The sequence below is a fragment of the Mytilus edulis genome, chromosome 3 (genome assembly GCF_963676685.1).
Source record: "Mytilus edulis chromosome 3, xbMytEdul2.2, whole genome shotgun sequence".
NCBI lineage: Eukaryota > Metazoa > Mollusca > Bivalvia > Mytilida > Mytilidae > Mytilus > Mytilus edulis.
This window is the reverse complement of record NC_092346.1, coordinates 86,625,166-86,640,943: the sequence shown is the minus strand read 5'-3', so window position 1 is coordinate 86,640,943 and position 15,778 is coordinate 86,625,166. Positions and strand designations below refer to the sequence as shown.

The window sequence follows — 15,778 nt, the reverse complement described above, 5'->3', positions numbered from 1 at the left end:
AGGGGTCTTTAAGTGGCTATTTTCAAGGCAAAATATATCTCTATCCAATATACATGTACGATTCGAATCCAACAAGCAATCCCATAAAAAGCCTCTAGTAGTCACCTTATGAAACAAAATACAAACTCAAATTTAAAGTACCGAGTGTCAGTCTTTCAATTTCGTTATGTACAATAAAAATTTCTTAAGATATTTACATGTGAAATTCTACATTTATAAATGACAAATATATGTTATTATGAAGTCCGATACGTCTTTACTTTTCACAGGAGCAAGCCTTTCACTTTTTGGCTGTTACTGGAATGATGATGGCACCACGTTGCCAGATAAACAAATAACTGCAACATCTACGGTTGACTGCATACATATTTGCCTAACAGTAAATCCGAGCTACATATATGCTGGAACGCAAAAGGTATGCACTTGCTATCAAATGATGTGCGGACTACTAAAATAAATTAGACAAAGTCTATTTAAAGGGTCCGAAAACATGTGTTATAAGTCTTATCTTTGCTTCAAAGTCTTTCTGACGAAACAAATATGCACCTGCATGCTTTTGGTAGTATTAACAAATATTGTCTACCTAACAAAATGTCTAAAAACAATCAAAATTAATATACAAAGGCATTATAAATAAATATTTCTGTAAGAAAAGTGAAACTGTACTGGATATTGAGAATATTAGAAGGTCCATGTACTATATTTCAGGAACACTAACGTACAGTACCAGTGTCACGACCTTCTAAACCCCAGGTACACAAAAAATAACGTATTTAATTCATTAGCTTTCCAGATGTTCAGGACAGTCTTGAATATTGAAATTAGTTCAAAGTTTTCAGAAAATATTGACCCTACATACATCATACATGCCTTATATTCTGCCTTTAGGATCCAGAAGGCTGTTACTGTGGCTTAACACTTCATAGTCAGGCAATAACCAGAGTGTATTCAGATGATAAATGTTCTGCACCGTGTCCAGTAGTAGTTATGGATATCTGTGGTGGATACTATAGATTAGCTGTTTACGAAATATGTAAGAACTTGTATATCTTAAAATTTATATTTTTATTTTATTCTAGCTAAACAAAACATAAAGGAGTACAGTGAATTTGTTGTACAGTATATAACATAAATAAACATACACAATTTTTAATTTGAATGTTGCCAACATAATTCAACATTTAGGGGTCTTCTTGCATTCTGTAGAATGATAGTCCCCCTATAGACATGGATCGAGTTGAGCCCAGGGATGTATGATACCAATGCCGGTGTATATCAAAAGTACATTTACCAATTTAAGTGGAGACTTCCTTTATGGGCATTTCGACAATAACTGTCTGTTTCGTGATGCTGAAGGACAAATGTTTAATAGTCCAACACATAATGCAAACTTTGTAGGGTTGATAAAACCAAATAGACTTAAGACCCATTCGTATGGATTGTTTGCAGGCAAAAAAACTAATTCTCGAACAACCTTCATTGGGTAGTGCGCAGTACCAATGAAACTTAATTCAATCTTTCTATCTGATAGAAACATATCTTCTAAATTGTGGCAATTCCAATGGTATAGTTAAATAAAATGAACAAATCACTTATAATTGCTAAATGATATTGAATATGCAATTGAACGAGCACTAGAGAATATTGGACAAAATCGATGCTGATAATACATGGTTTTGTTTTTTTTAAGATAACAGTGTTTGATATATTTATTTTATAAAATTAAAAACCTAAAGTTGTACTAGTTTATTTGTTTATTCTTTTTTGTTCTGTAGCTGGCTTAAAAGTCCCCGTAACTTTAGGCGGAAACGACATCACCACGGAATTTACAAAAGAGTTCACGACCACTCATAAAAAAGTGGCATTTACAACTTCAGAAGTACTTTTGGAACAAACCAATGCTTCGACCCGAAGTACTAACAGAAAATCAACTTATTCATTAGAACATAGTACTTCTTCAAACAAACAAGACAAAACAACGCATCCAAAGACCAGTTTTAATATAAAAGAAGGATCAACCGATTTCAATTCAACACATACAACTTCGTCGAACCTAGACCATACCACACACCCAAAGACCAGTTTTAATATAAAAGAAGGATCAACCGATTTTAATTCAACACAAACAACTTCGTCAAACCTAGACCATACAACGCATCCAAAGACCACTTTTAGTATACAAGAATCAACCGATTTCAATTCAACACATACAAGTTAGTAACTTTATAATCATTTTAAAATGCCTGCTTAAGAAATTGTGTATTATTGTAATAGACATTTGCGGAAACTAGGTCTATACCTAGGATTACACTTCAGACTTACGATTACAGGTGACAAAAACAAGGGGTCATCTTAAAATACAAAAACAAACCAACAATACAGATACAAAATAGCAAATGGTGTCTTCTATAAAAATAAAAAAAAAGATTTAAACAACACGTTAAAATTTCATGTGTCCGAAGCACTTTGCTGGATTTACCTTCAGGACCGCACAAAGCTGAATATTTGAAGACAATGATTTATAAGGACCGAAGGTGCAGCCAGGGGTAATAGATTTTCCCCGCGAAACAGGGTACATTTAATGCAATGGTTAGTATACTAAGACCAACAAACATATTATTCAGAGGGTACTGTACAAAATGTTTCATTTAAAATAGTTCTATTGGTGTCGTTTTTGTTATGCACGATTACAACTTTGTATCAGCAACTGTTGCCTTGCCGACATAATCAGATTGTGATTTTTTTTAACAATTTCTTTTTGCCTGCTACACTTTTGCATTTTTTTTTTATCCCTAACAATCAGTTGAATAGATTTGCGTATAAACTTTGTGTGAGATGAACAACGTCGCAGTGAGAGATTACGGGCTGGTCGGGGGCTGAACACCCCTTTTCTTGCCGATCAATGCTTTTAAATAGGGACATATGGTCGCCCCCTTTTATCTTGGGTTGGAACCCCCGTTTGAAAATGGCTGGATCGACTACTACGTCGTCATTGCATATATATTACAATTTCATGGAAAAAAGTACCAGTCTCGGAACAGGGGTTAAATCTCATGTTGAGAGCATACCATTTCCATCCATGTTCTTAGGGGATAATTATCGACACTGCGAAAAAAAAAACCGTCCATACTGAATGATTCCCAAGATCTCCATTATAATACTTGCATAAAAGAAAAACAACTTGGAACTTGTTTATCATTTTTTGTTTGTTGCTGTTGAAAACATAGATAGCAAAGTTTTAACTATTTGGGTACATTTCAACTGAGTCTGGCGAACAGTGTAAAATATATTTCCGGCATAGAAAAGTTCGTTGATAACTGTTTTTTTTTGGGGGGGGGGGGGGGGTGTTCTCGAATAGTTTTTTTTTATATTGGAACCATAAACGTAGACAAAAGTGTGTGTCCTATTTAGGAAAAATAAAAGATTGTAAAGTTATACCGATCGGCAAGTGGAATTTCATGAAGAATACATAGCTCAAAAACACCCGTCCGCTGTATTTCACCATTCTCTTTGAAACAAAATAAAAGAGAAAATAAAGTCTGAGCATAAACATGCTAGCATGCTCTATGGTTGATTGCACCTTTCCTAAAACAAAGTATTCATTGTCGAATTTTTTCAGCAATTGTCCAAATCTAGCTACTGCAACGACAATTGCGATAATTTGTGTGACTCATGTTAAATTTATTTTTAAAATAATGTTAGTTCATTCTATCCTCCTTCGTACAATTACAGCATTTCCAACCTGGATAACACCGTATACAACAATACATGTTAACACATTTTTGCAAATTTATAAGAACAAAAATCGTTGTTCAACCACAAAAAAAAATCACTATTATTACATTGTTTTGGATCGACATTTTTTTTTACACTTTGAGAAAGCCCAAGATTTAAATGCTACCCATAAGTGTAATTGTAATCCTAATCGTAGGTGTATGACAGTTTCCGCAAATGTCTAATAATAACATGCTTACAAACAAAGACATATTGTCATCAATTCTTCCAATGAACTCAGTTAATACAATTCAAGCGAAATACGTGAAATCAAATCCAATACTATATACATTTAATATATCCGGTTAATCTGACAAAAACCATGTGTCAACATTTTCTGAGGATCGATAATATTTAAAAATTGTGAAATACAGAAAAAAATCGATGAACAAATTAGAGATGAGAGACAATGCAGGCAATAGGTATCCTGTCCGATGTTTGCTCGTTACAAGTTATATCAATTTAAAAGGTATAATTATCTTTACGACCTGACCAGTCAATGAAAAGTGAAGGATACAATTATATGTAACGTCTTCAGCCTTCTTTTTTTAGCTCACCTGGCCCGAAGGGACAAGTGAGCTTATGCCATCACTTGGCGTCCGTCGTCGTCCGTCGTCTGTCGTCGTCTGTCGTCGTAAACTATTTCAAGAATCTTCTCCTCTGAAACTACTGGGCCAAATACTTTCAAACTTTAACTGAATGTTCCTTAGGGTATCTAATTTATAAATTGTATCCGAAGTTTTGATCTATCAACAAACATGGTCGCCATTGCTAAAAATAGAACATAGGGGTCAAATGCAGTTTTTGGCTTATAACTCAAAAACCAAAGCATTTAGAGCAAATCTGACATGTGGTAATATTGTTTATCAGGTCAAGATCTATCTGCCCTGAAATTTTCAGATGAATCAGACAACCCGTTGTTGGGTTGCTGCCCCTGAATTGGTAATTTTAAGGAAATTTTGCTGTTTTTGGTTATTATCTTGAATATTATTATAGATAGAGATAAACTGTAAACAGGAATAATGTTCAGCAAAGTAAGATTTACAAATAAGTCAACATGACGGAAATTGTCAGTTGACCCCTTTATGAGTTATTGCCCTTTATAGTCAATTTTTAACCATTTTTCGTAAATCTTAGTAATCTTTTACAAAAATCTTCTCCTCTGAAACTACTGGGCCAAATACTTCCAAACTTTAACTGAATGTTCCTTAGGGTATCTAGTTTGTAAATTGTATCCGAAGTTATGATCTATCAACAAACATGGTCGCCATTGCTAAAAATAGAACATAGGGGTCAAATGCAGTTTTTGGCTATATAACTCAAAAACCAAAGCATTTAGAGCAAATCTGACGTTGGGTAATATTGTTTATCAGGTCAAGATCTATCTGCCCTGAAATTTTCAGATGAATCAGACAATCTGTTGTTGGGTTGCTGCCCCTGAATTGATAATTTTAAGGAAATTTTGCTGTTTTTGTTTATTATCTTGAATATAATTATAGATAAAAATAAACTGTAAACAGCAATAATGTTCAGCAAAGTAAAATCTTCAATTAAGTCAATTTGACCAAAATTGTCAATTGACCCCTTAAGGAGTTATTGCCCTTTAAAGACTTTTTTCACAATTTGTTCATCATGTTGACTTACTTTAAAAAATCTTCTCCTTTGAAACTGCTGTATCAATTTCAGCCAAACTTAGGCTAAATGAGTTTCAGAGTATCTAGACAGTATAAATTTTATATTTTATTTCCTTGTATGTCAAGAAACATAGCTCCTATGGCTAAAATAGAACATAGGAGAAAATGATTATTTTTTTTTTGGCTTTTGAAGAAAATAGGACGATCCAAAAAACATTTAAATAAATTGAAAAGCCAAAATAATCATTGATGAGAGATTTAACCAAAAGAATTAAGGTGAGCGATTCAGGCTCTTGAGAGCCTCTTGTTTTGAATGGGCTTTGTCAGATGGACGATCTATATAAATCTACCAATTATAACGCAAACATTAATTAGTTTTTTTTATCGACATGGTACGAAATAAGGATATACTTTAAAACTACCATATTTCCAGGTCTTACAAATTTGAAAATATCTTGTCTGTATTTAATACATAAACTTCACAATTGAATACTGGAGTTTCACATTAACAACTTCTATAATACTAAAATAACAAGGTCCAATTTGTTAGCTGTCCTTCCATTATTAAACGACAAGATTGAAAGGTCAACACACACATACATCTTTGTTTCAAGTACATTTTTTTCTCGTTACAGAAGACTTTCAAACGACACAAAACACAAAGCAAGAGACTACAACACCTTTTACAGTAAACAATAATTGTACACACAGAGCTTGTATATGTGGTAAATGGAGTCATTTGAACGGTCTTAATTTATCGAGGAACGATCTGATTTTGATCCTGAAAAGTGAATTGGACGCTATTCGTCAAAATTTAATCATTGACGCTAAAACCACTTCTGCGTTTCGAAATAAAAAGATTTCAGCACCGGATTACAGAAAGTCGTCAGCAGTAATGGGCTACTCGGGTGTTGCTTTAATATGTGTGCCTATATTATTTGTTCTAATTATTGATGCAATGAGGTTTTGTAAAAAGTAACAATTACTAACGTTGTACATGTACATATAGCAGTGAGATGTAACAGATTTTAATTTAATTGTTATATTTCCTTGTTCATAGTCTATAGATAAACTGATTTTTTTAGTTTGTTAAATAAAATAAAATAAAAAAATAGCCTGTTCGCTTAATATTCCATTAATTTATATTACTTTAGTATTACACCTTACATATACGAACAATTCTATTGGGTAACACATTATCACGTGACATAGAATAATTCAGTTAAATTTATTTTATTACTAGGGAGGACGAACAACCCTGAAAAAAATTACACCAGCGGTGAATAACCCTATTATTCACCGGCGAATAACCTTTTAATTTGAGTGTCTAGATTAACACTCGAGTTACCTCCCATGAAAGTGACGTCACAGACGTAAATAAACAAAACGGCAGCGTTCACGTTACACTGGCAGCCCATCGAGAGACGAGGGAGCAGGGCGTTGGACATGACTAGAGTGCCAGCAGCCGATGCTATCTCTTATAAACGGTATTTTTCAGTACGAGAATCTATGACAAACGAGACGATTTTAATTCTGAAATTATAAATTTCCCCCACCTTAGTAGCAATATACATACATGTACCATACATTCACCTGCATATTTCCAAACTTATTCGATATTCAAGAGCTTGCAGCTTCTACTCAGACTTTGTAAAATGTCATTAGTGTCTGAGTATAAAGTTAATGAACCAGGGGTATGTCAAAGAACGTCTCGTCCTTTTTCTAAAAAAAAGTTCATCGGAAGGTACCAAGACCTTGTTGATAAATATTATGTATCAACTTCACAAATAATACATGATGGTATTGATGTATAGATTCTGCGTACTGATCTTGTTAATCATCTTTACAACGTGTTATATTGGTCTTTCATTTGTCTTTGTTCTATTATTAATATAACTTTTACTGTTGGATTGTTTTATGTGATATCCATTTAACGTGGCTCGGTACTTTTAAAAAACATCCCGTCAATGTGCTTGTATTATCTTTCATCATTTGCTGGTGTGTTTTGTATATGCGACTTTTTGTGTTTCTTTGGTTCTTATTACGTGACTCTGTACTTTAAAAGATCCCGTCAGTATGATATTGTTCTATTATATGTCATTATGATATATTTCTATTATTTATTAAAAAATACGTTGAACCACAAACGTCAAAATTATTCAATCGCGTAGTGGAATGAACTATGTGTGGATTCTTATAAATTCTAGATAACTTTTGAACTATTTTAAATCTCGGTCTATTTCTGAAATTAATTCTTACATACTTTTGATTTTCTAACTCTGTATGCAAACATTGCCCATATGAAATTTTAAAATTGTTTGTATTCAACATAACCACATTGCACCTATTTTGACAGTCCTTTAACCTACGTTTATAAATGCTTCAGACAAAAGTTTTCATCAGTTTATTTATTTTGTAGATGTAGCATTATTTACGATATGGTTTCACCAATTTAATTTTAAATCCATATAGAAGCATAGCAAAATTGGTCTGAACTGACCTCCAAACCATCAATGATTCTGTAATGAGGTGTACCCAAATTGCATTCATGTTTAAATTCGCATCGTCAAAGGTCAAATAACAGCGCTTTAATTTGTTTAATTTCTTCAAAAATTTTGAACAATTGGATACAAGTCCATGTGTACTCTTCATTTTTTAAGAAATGGATACTTGTAACATATTGTATTTGCTAATTTTAAAAAGATGACGTTTCCGTACATTTTGCTTTTTCAGTTAGGGGACGACCATTTGATATTCTGGGGAAAAGGGGTGGGGTGGGGGGGGGGGGGGGTGGCAGGAGGATTTTGAAAATAAATAACTTGGCCTTGTTAATCACAAAAATCATTGGTTTGTTCTGTGGTAGTTTGCAAATAAATTACCTGACTTGCAATATATTGAAAATAAATAACTCAGCAGGTCTTATCGAAAGTATGAGATGGCACCAGATTCTTCATAAATTCATCTTTTTCCCCAAAAAAAATCAAGAAACTCTTCCCAATATTTTTAATAATAAAAGTATAAATATTATTCAAATATACTTGAAATGTCTGAAAATTGATTTCATTTAACTTGAGGTATATTGTCTCAGGAAACCTTGCCTCACTTTTATTTTAACGGGGTCGTAACTGCATTGAGGCAAATGCCTCATGTAGGAAATTTCAAATCCAAACGCTTGTCTCCATATCAAATTGTGTTCACGGCGAGTCCCTTGCAAGAACCAAGTTCTGTTTTCCCTCAGACGTAGCCCTGATTTTTCGGGATCAATGTTTCTTATTTATTTGTCTTTTGTTCATTGATTGCCCTTCTGTATTCTGTAAGTGTTGTATTCCTTTTTGACATCTAGTAGTTTTGTTATGAACTTGATCATGGGTTTAAAAAAAAAACAGCAGCCACAGACTTAACTATGTGAATTCCGTTTTTGCTTTATCATGCACAATGGTCTTTAATTTTGATGTTGTCCCTAGAAACTTAAGTCTTACACTGAATTTATGCATTTTGCTTTGAGACCAAAATATTGTCATCAAATTATTAAAACAAAACTTGCATTTTCAGATTATAAAAGGGTCTTCGGAACACCCAGAAAGCATGATTTTGCATCATTTGTTCTATAGCTTCTTGGGCCTTCAATAGCTCCAAAACCCTTCAAATTTTTTTTTGAAATATGTTTGCCAATACTACTTTTAAAAGGTGCTAGTTACAACCAAACTTTAATACTATGTATGTATGCAATACATGTATATGCAGTTGGGAATATAAAAGATTCATTTCTGCAGAGGATGATGATTAATTCTGATTAAATGCTACATAATGACTTGACTATACATGTATTATTTATAATAAACAAATCGTTTAAAAATTGTATGTTTTCGAATATCATAAATATAGTTGTGAAAATGAATAATCAGTCCCTTCCTTGCTTTAATGAAAATGAAAAATCTTGCTTCAATAGTGCAGAAAATGAATAACCTGTCCTCTTAGTTTACGAAAATAAATAACCGATTAAAAACAAATCCCCTGGCCCCCCTCACCCCCCCCCCCCCCCCCAGAATATCAAATGGTCGTCCCCTAAACACTCCATCTGATGATAAATACTGTGAACGTTTTGTCTATATCTAAATATGTTTACCTATGTTGAAAGACGTGCATAGTATCAAATCATAAAAATTGTTAAGTTTCTAGGAAATTTTGTAAGATTTCCGCAGCTATTGTTTTGCAATTTGGGTACCGTGACGTTGCATTGAACGACAAATATATGTGAAGTATAAAAATTTCTGACGTCAGACACGTGAATGAATGCATGTGTTTGTAGAAAGATGTTTTTGTGTTCTGTTAAATGTTCCTTTTAAAATTGTTACACGATGATGACTGCTGTACCCATATTTTGAATATTTTATTTATTGTGTCTGTTTAGTTCACGCATCATTGTAAATATAACGGAATTTGATGAGACTGTAATCAAAGTGAGAGGTTTAGCGCTGTAAAACCAGGTTTAATCCACCATTTTCTACATTTGAAAATGCATGTACCAAGTCAGGAATATTACATTTCTTTTTCATTTGTTTTTTATGTGTTTTGTCATTTGAAATTGATTATGGACTTTCCGATTAGATTTTCCTCTGCGTTCAGTATTTTTGTTATTTTACTTTTTTCAGGGCAATCAATATTTTACGAAAAGATTCTACTTTTGTTGTCATTCGAGAAATTCTAGAACACAAATGAATTTACAGTCGTCAGCTTGTGTTTGTTATGTAAAGCATATATTAAGTGTTCAAAAGACCCTTTAACTGTTAGTTCGGTATAATAAAACAATTGTTGCCCCTTAGAATCGATGAATATAAAAAACTGTCAACCCTTAAAACCCTTCGATAAAATAACCTTCTCGTGCTGACAATTTTTGATATTCACCTTTTCAACGGGCCATAATTGTATATTGTTTAAATTGCATGTGTGTGGTCCTTAGTCCCAACTTTTCTATGAGGTTTATTGTAAATTGTTTTAGTTTCGCCGTCCTTCGGTGTTTATCATGGTGTTGTAAGTTTCCCTTCGACATCGAGTTTTAACTGTCCCCTTGATATCTTCCGCCAATTTTAAAGTACACATATATTCTAGTATTCATAATGATATTGACCAAAGACTCCCGTCTATTTATTTTGTTATACATTTGACTAAGCAGACACATTGATAATTTATTTTTAACAGCTGTTTTAGTTTTAAAATTTCAATGTAAGTTTAAGATACTACAGTTCTTTTAACGGATGTTTCATTGCATTTTGGTTCTCAAGTCCAACAAAATTCTTTTTTAATTTTGGTAAGTCATATGCGGGGTCAAAAAGTTATATTATATCTGACAAATATATTGTGACACCATATGCTGATTGTGAACCATCACGAATTGGTTGACGTTCTCTTTTCCTCAAATGTGAGATCGCCAAATGAGACATTTTGAGCAGGAAGAATAATGAAATTACTTTTAGTTTATGTGGGGAAAAAATCGACTACATATATATTTATTAACCAATGACTTAGAACATATTATAAATTGGCCATTTAATACGATTCGATATGTCTTGAGAGATATTATTAATAACATCTTTTCAATGATTTAAAAAAGAATGGCAGCCATGTAGTTTAGAGGAATAATAAACAACTGAAGAAGGCCAATGGCCGAAACGTCTTGAACAATTGGTTTATTTATACAATTATAAAAGATATGTTCCCTATTGGAATTTTGAAAACAAAGATATTATTAATACAAGTCTAATAATATAGAATGTTTATTGGTCTTTAACAGATTTTAACATGACGTGTTTGATGTTAGAAACGTATAATCAATTGAAAAGGCTTCACTTATCAAATCGATACACACAAAAAACATCGAACAAAAACAGACATATAGCAGGGTGTATATTAATCTATCATCTATAACAATAATAAAAAAAAAGACACCCAAGTACAGATCTGAGAGTACCGTCTTTTACTGGCAGCTATTTGAAAGTCAATAACAACCAAAAAAACATGTATCAAAGACTGAAATATTAAGTACACATCCAACAACAAAAGGAATTTAGTGTAAAGACTTCCCTAACAGTCATATCCTTTAAGTTTTTTTTATCAGAGAAAACATGACCTTGTGCAATGCTAAAATGTAGGTATCAACAGATTGTATTACCGTGAAAGGATATATTATTATTTAGTATAGTTTTTTTTTTATTTACTGATTACAACAAAAAAATTAATATTTATACCAATAAATACAATATTCAAAGATTTAATTAGTGTTGAAGAGGTAACCATATAGAATAATTTTATTTAAAGGATTCATAAGGATCGTAATTAAGTTTCCTTGGTCAAAATCAAGTCTGCCAGAAATAAAAGCTTGTATTAATCTTTGCCTTTTGATTGGAGTTGATGTTAAACTATAAATCAAACTTTACTGCTCAACTGATCATGTAATCTCAAATATTCCGTTAAACAATGACCAGAAATAGGTGTATGCTAATAATGAGGTACATTCATTTCAATGACAACCACAATGCTCAACAACCAGATCATCCGTCATATGATGAACTATATAAACAAAATAGCATCTGAAATATGTTCAATACGTCAATGAAAAGAGAATTTGTCTACCCGACAGGTCACAATGGATGAATGTATGATCCCCAAATGTGAGCAGTATACGCCAGTCAAACCAACTAAATGGTGTATAAATATATGGGCATTGGCAAATAACAACACATGATATATATGCTATATACATGTTTATACAGGGATAATCGTGGACTACAAGGATAGTTGGGTGCAAATCTTGTCAAGAAATGTAAAGAAGGAGCTGATATTGTTGGACAGGGATACCATATGTTTGTTGACCATTTTTTTTCTTCTCCAAAAACTCTTCCAAGACCAATTTAATAATGTTAACACTGCTTGCACGTAGAACAGTCCTCAAAAGCGGAAACGGTATACCAGCTGTATAAGTCTTTAATTATAGATTCTGGATACTCACGTTGTATTTCATCATAATAACGTGTTGTAATATTCTTTCATTTGTCTTTATGAGTGTTACTTTTACTGTTTATTCTGTTTTTTCGTGGTATCCATTTTACGGGGCTCTGTAAGTATACATCCCGTCATTGTGTTATTTTGCAGTGGTTAATGTTAGTTTATATATTTGTTTAATTGTTTTTATAGTGATTAAGATAATAACACATTGTTGACTGCTGTACCTCTATTTTTGATATTTTCACCTATTATGTCCGTTTGTTTTGTTCATACATCGTTGTCATTATGATAGTTTTTTTTTGTGACTGTCATACAAGTGAGAGGTTTAGTTATCTTTCAAAACATGTTAAATCCACTCTTTTCTACATAAGAAAATGCCTGTACCAAGGCAGGGTTATGACAGTTGTTTTTGTCATTCGATTAGGGACTTTCCGTTTAGAATTTTCCAAGGAGTAGTATTTTTTGTGATTTTACTTTTTCTTCGGTAAACCTACCTGTAATGACATCTCTTTAATTCTCATGTCAAATTTCTAGCAGATTGATAGATGGGTACTGTATATGTGGCATTGGTTTCAGGGGTCGTCAATCTGCTGCACCAGCACCTTCGCGTATCATTGAGAGACAATGCAAGTCTATGCATCTGTTCATCAAAGTTGACTTTTTATTTGCTTTCCAGTTACTTGAAAATTTGGTTGCCAGCATGCTTACGTTACATGTGCAGATTATGGTTCTGATTTTTGTGTGTTGACCTTTTGCTTTAAACTATACATGAAGTTGCCAGATTAAAATGAGCCAATGGCAATTAAATTACGCCAACCAATGTCTAAATGCTGACACACTCAATAAAAATGATTGATAATTAATCGTTCATTTGATTTTTGGAATAAGTCAAGTCGGAGTCCAGTTGAACTCCTGTTTTAATTTTCATACAGGAGTCCAGTCTTTACTTTAACTCCTTAATGTGGTGTGCTAATAGCGAAAAGCAGCCAATACGATTTTAAATGTCTTCTATTTGAACGACTTGGGTTCAAACACACGACCTTTTTTTACTTGAGGCAAATAGGCTACCACAAGACCACTGAGGTGGTTGTCATTATATAAAAAAAAAACAAAAAAGGTTCAGACTATTCATATCTCATCAGGTCAATATCCTGTCACAATCCGGGCAATCGTCCTGTCATTAGTGTAACCCGGATATGTTGCTGGAAACAATATCGCGTTAGCAGGTGGTCGAATTCAGGTAAATGATAAATTCAAATATAATAATCCCTAAAAACTTTTAAAGATTTAAATGATTTTCTTGATTTCATTTTTTTTTTTCATATTTTATTTCTGACTTCATACACGAATTTCTTAGGAAGAAAGATAAGAAGTTAGCAATATCATTTAACTTTACGTTCCGCTATATAGATGATGTTCTCTCACTAAATAATACAAACTTTAGTGAATATGTTGAACGAATCTATCCCATCGAACTAGAGATCTCGGATACTATAGGTACGTTAAGTCTGCCTCATATCTTCACTTACATCTAGGAATTGACAATGAGGGTCGGTTGAAAGCAAAAACTTTACAACAAAAGCGGTTATTTCAGCGTCCCAATTGTGAAATTTCAATTTCTTTGTGGCAACATGCCTGCAGCGCCTACATACGGAGTATATATATTATGTAGAAAATGGTGGATTGAACCTGGATTTACAGCTATCTTAACCTAAATTGACAGAGTTTGCGTGAACAAAACAATAACCATAATAGGTATAAATGTCAAAAATACAGCAGTCAATATTGTGTTATAATCTTAATTATTAAAAAAACTTACAAATATGTCACAAAGAAGCACAAAATGGAATATAGACCAAGCTTAAGCATATCAACAAAAATAAAAGACAATAATACACATATTTATCATAGTACAATAATACAATGACAGACGGGATGTATAAGTACAGAGCCACGTCATATATGTAACAAAGAAACATAAAAAGGAATATAGACAATGCACACATCAAAAATGAAAGATCATGAAAGACTAGCAGCAAACATGTTTTCGAGGTAACACAAAAAGGCATATAATAGACAAAGAACATTAGCAAATATTAGACAAGAATTTAACCTTGGGATAAATATGTATGGTGTTTTATATCTATACAAAATAAAAAGTAAAATCACAAAAGTACTGAACTGCTAGGAAAATTTCATCTGAAAGTCCCTAATCACATGGCAAAATCAAATGACAAAACACATAAAAAACGAATGTACAACAACTGTCATATTCTTGACTTGGTACAGGCACTTTCAAATGTAGAAAATGGTGGATTGAACCTGGTTTTATAGCGCTAAACCTCCCACTTGTACGACAGTCTCATCTAATTCCGTTATATTTACAACGATGCGTGAACAAAACAGACATAATAAATACAGTAGTCAAAATATGGGTACAGTAGTCATCACTGTGTTACAATTTTAAAAGAAACATTTGTACAAAAAAGAACAAAAGCATCTATCAAATTAAAAACACATTCATTGATAATTGATCATTAATATTTGATACGTTTCCCTAAGTTATAGTTTGTAACCCGGATTGTTTTTTTCTCTATCGATTTATGAATTTTGTAAAGCGGTATACTACTGTTGCCTTTATTCAGATTTAATTTCTCTAATTCTAAGCTTATTTATCATTTTCCTGAACTGTTGATTAATTTTTAGTTAATCAACAAACCGTTTCGTCGAAGTTCTTCATTGGTCAAATTTCGATTATGACGTAAACGTAAAATTTACTTGATTGCCTCTGAATTTCATATTGAGACGTAATGAAAAAGGCGACCAAGCTTGATGACGTCACATTGAGATTTAGAGATATAAATTCTTCCACTGCATCAAGTGTGATTTGATATTTATCCACTCTGAGACAATTAACTTTTTAATGAATATCGTAATACACGAGAATATGTAGTGGTATCTGTTTCTCTAATGATTTAATTTCATTAGATAAAAGATAGAAGAAACACATCTTTTTGCATATCATTAAAGTATAAACAAAAATGTCCTGGATATCGTCTATAAATCATTAGAGAAACAGATACCACTACATAATCTCGTGTATTACGATATTCATCCACTCTCGACAGATATATTTAAAAAAAAAAGGTTAATTGTCTCGAGAGGATAAATATCGAGTTACACATGATGCAGTGGAAGAATCTATATCTCTAAATATAGAATTAACGTGGATGTGTAGTTATACATCCATACAACCACTCGAACAGCATTCAAATATAGTTATGTTTAAACTTGTTGATTACAAAATTTGTAAGGGTCCAACCCAGTGTCTTGCCTACTTAATTAAGCTATTAAATGTTTCGAACAGC

At 32.6% G+C, this 15,778-nt stretch overlaps 1 long non-coding RNA gene across 1 annotated transcript; it reads left to right on the top strand.

Moving 5' to 3' along the window:
- The first annotated feature begins 920 nt into the window (after window positions 1–920).
- On the top strand, window positions 921–6,434 carry LOC139514614 (uncharacterized). Its single transcript, XR_011662643.1, has 3 exons — window positions 921–1,033; window positions 1,776–2,213; window positions 6,044–6,434. It is a non-coding gene; the product is annotated as an uncharacterized lncRNA (long non-coding RNA).
- Window positions 6,435–15,778: the final 9,344 nt, after the last annotated feature.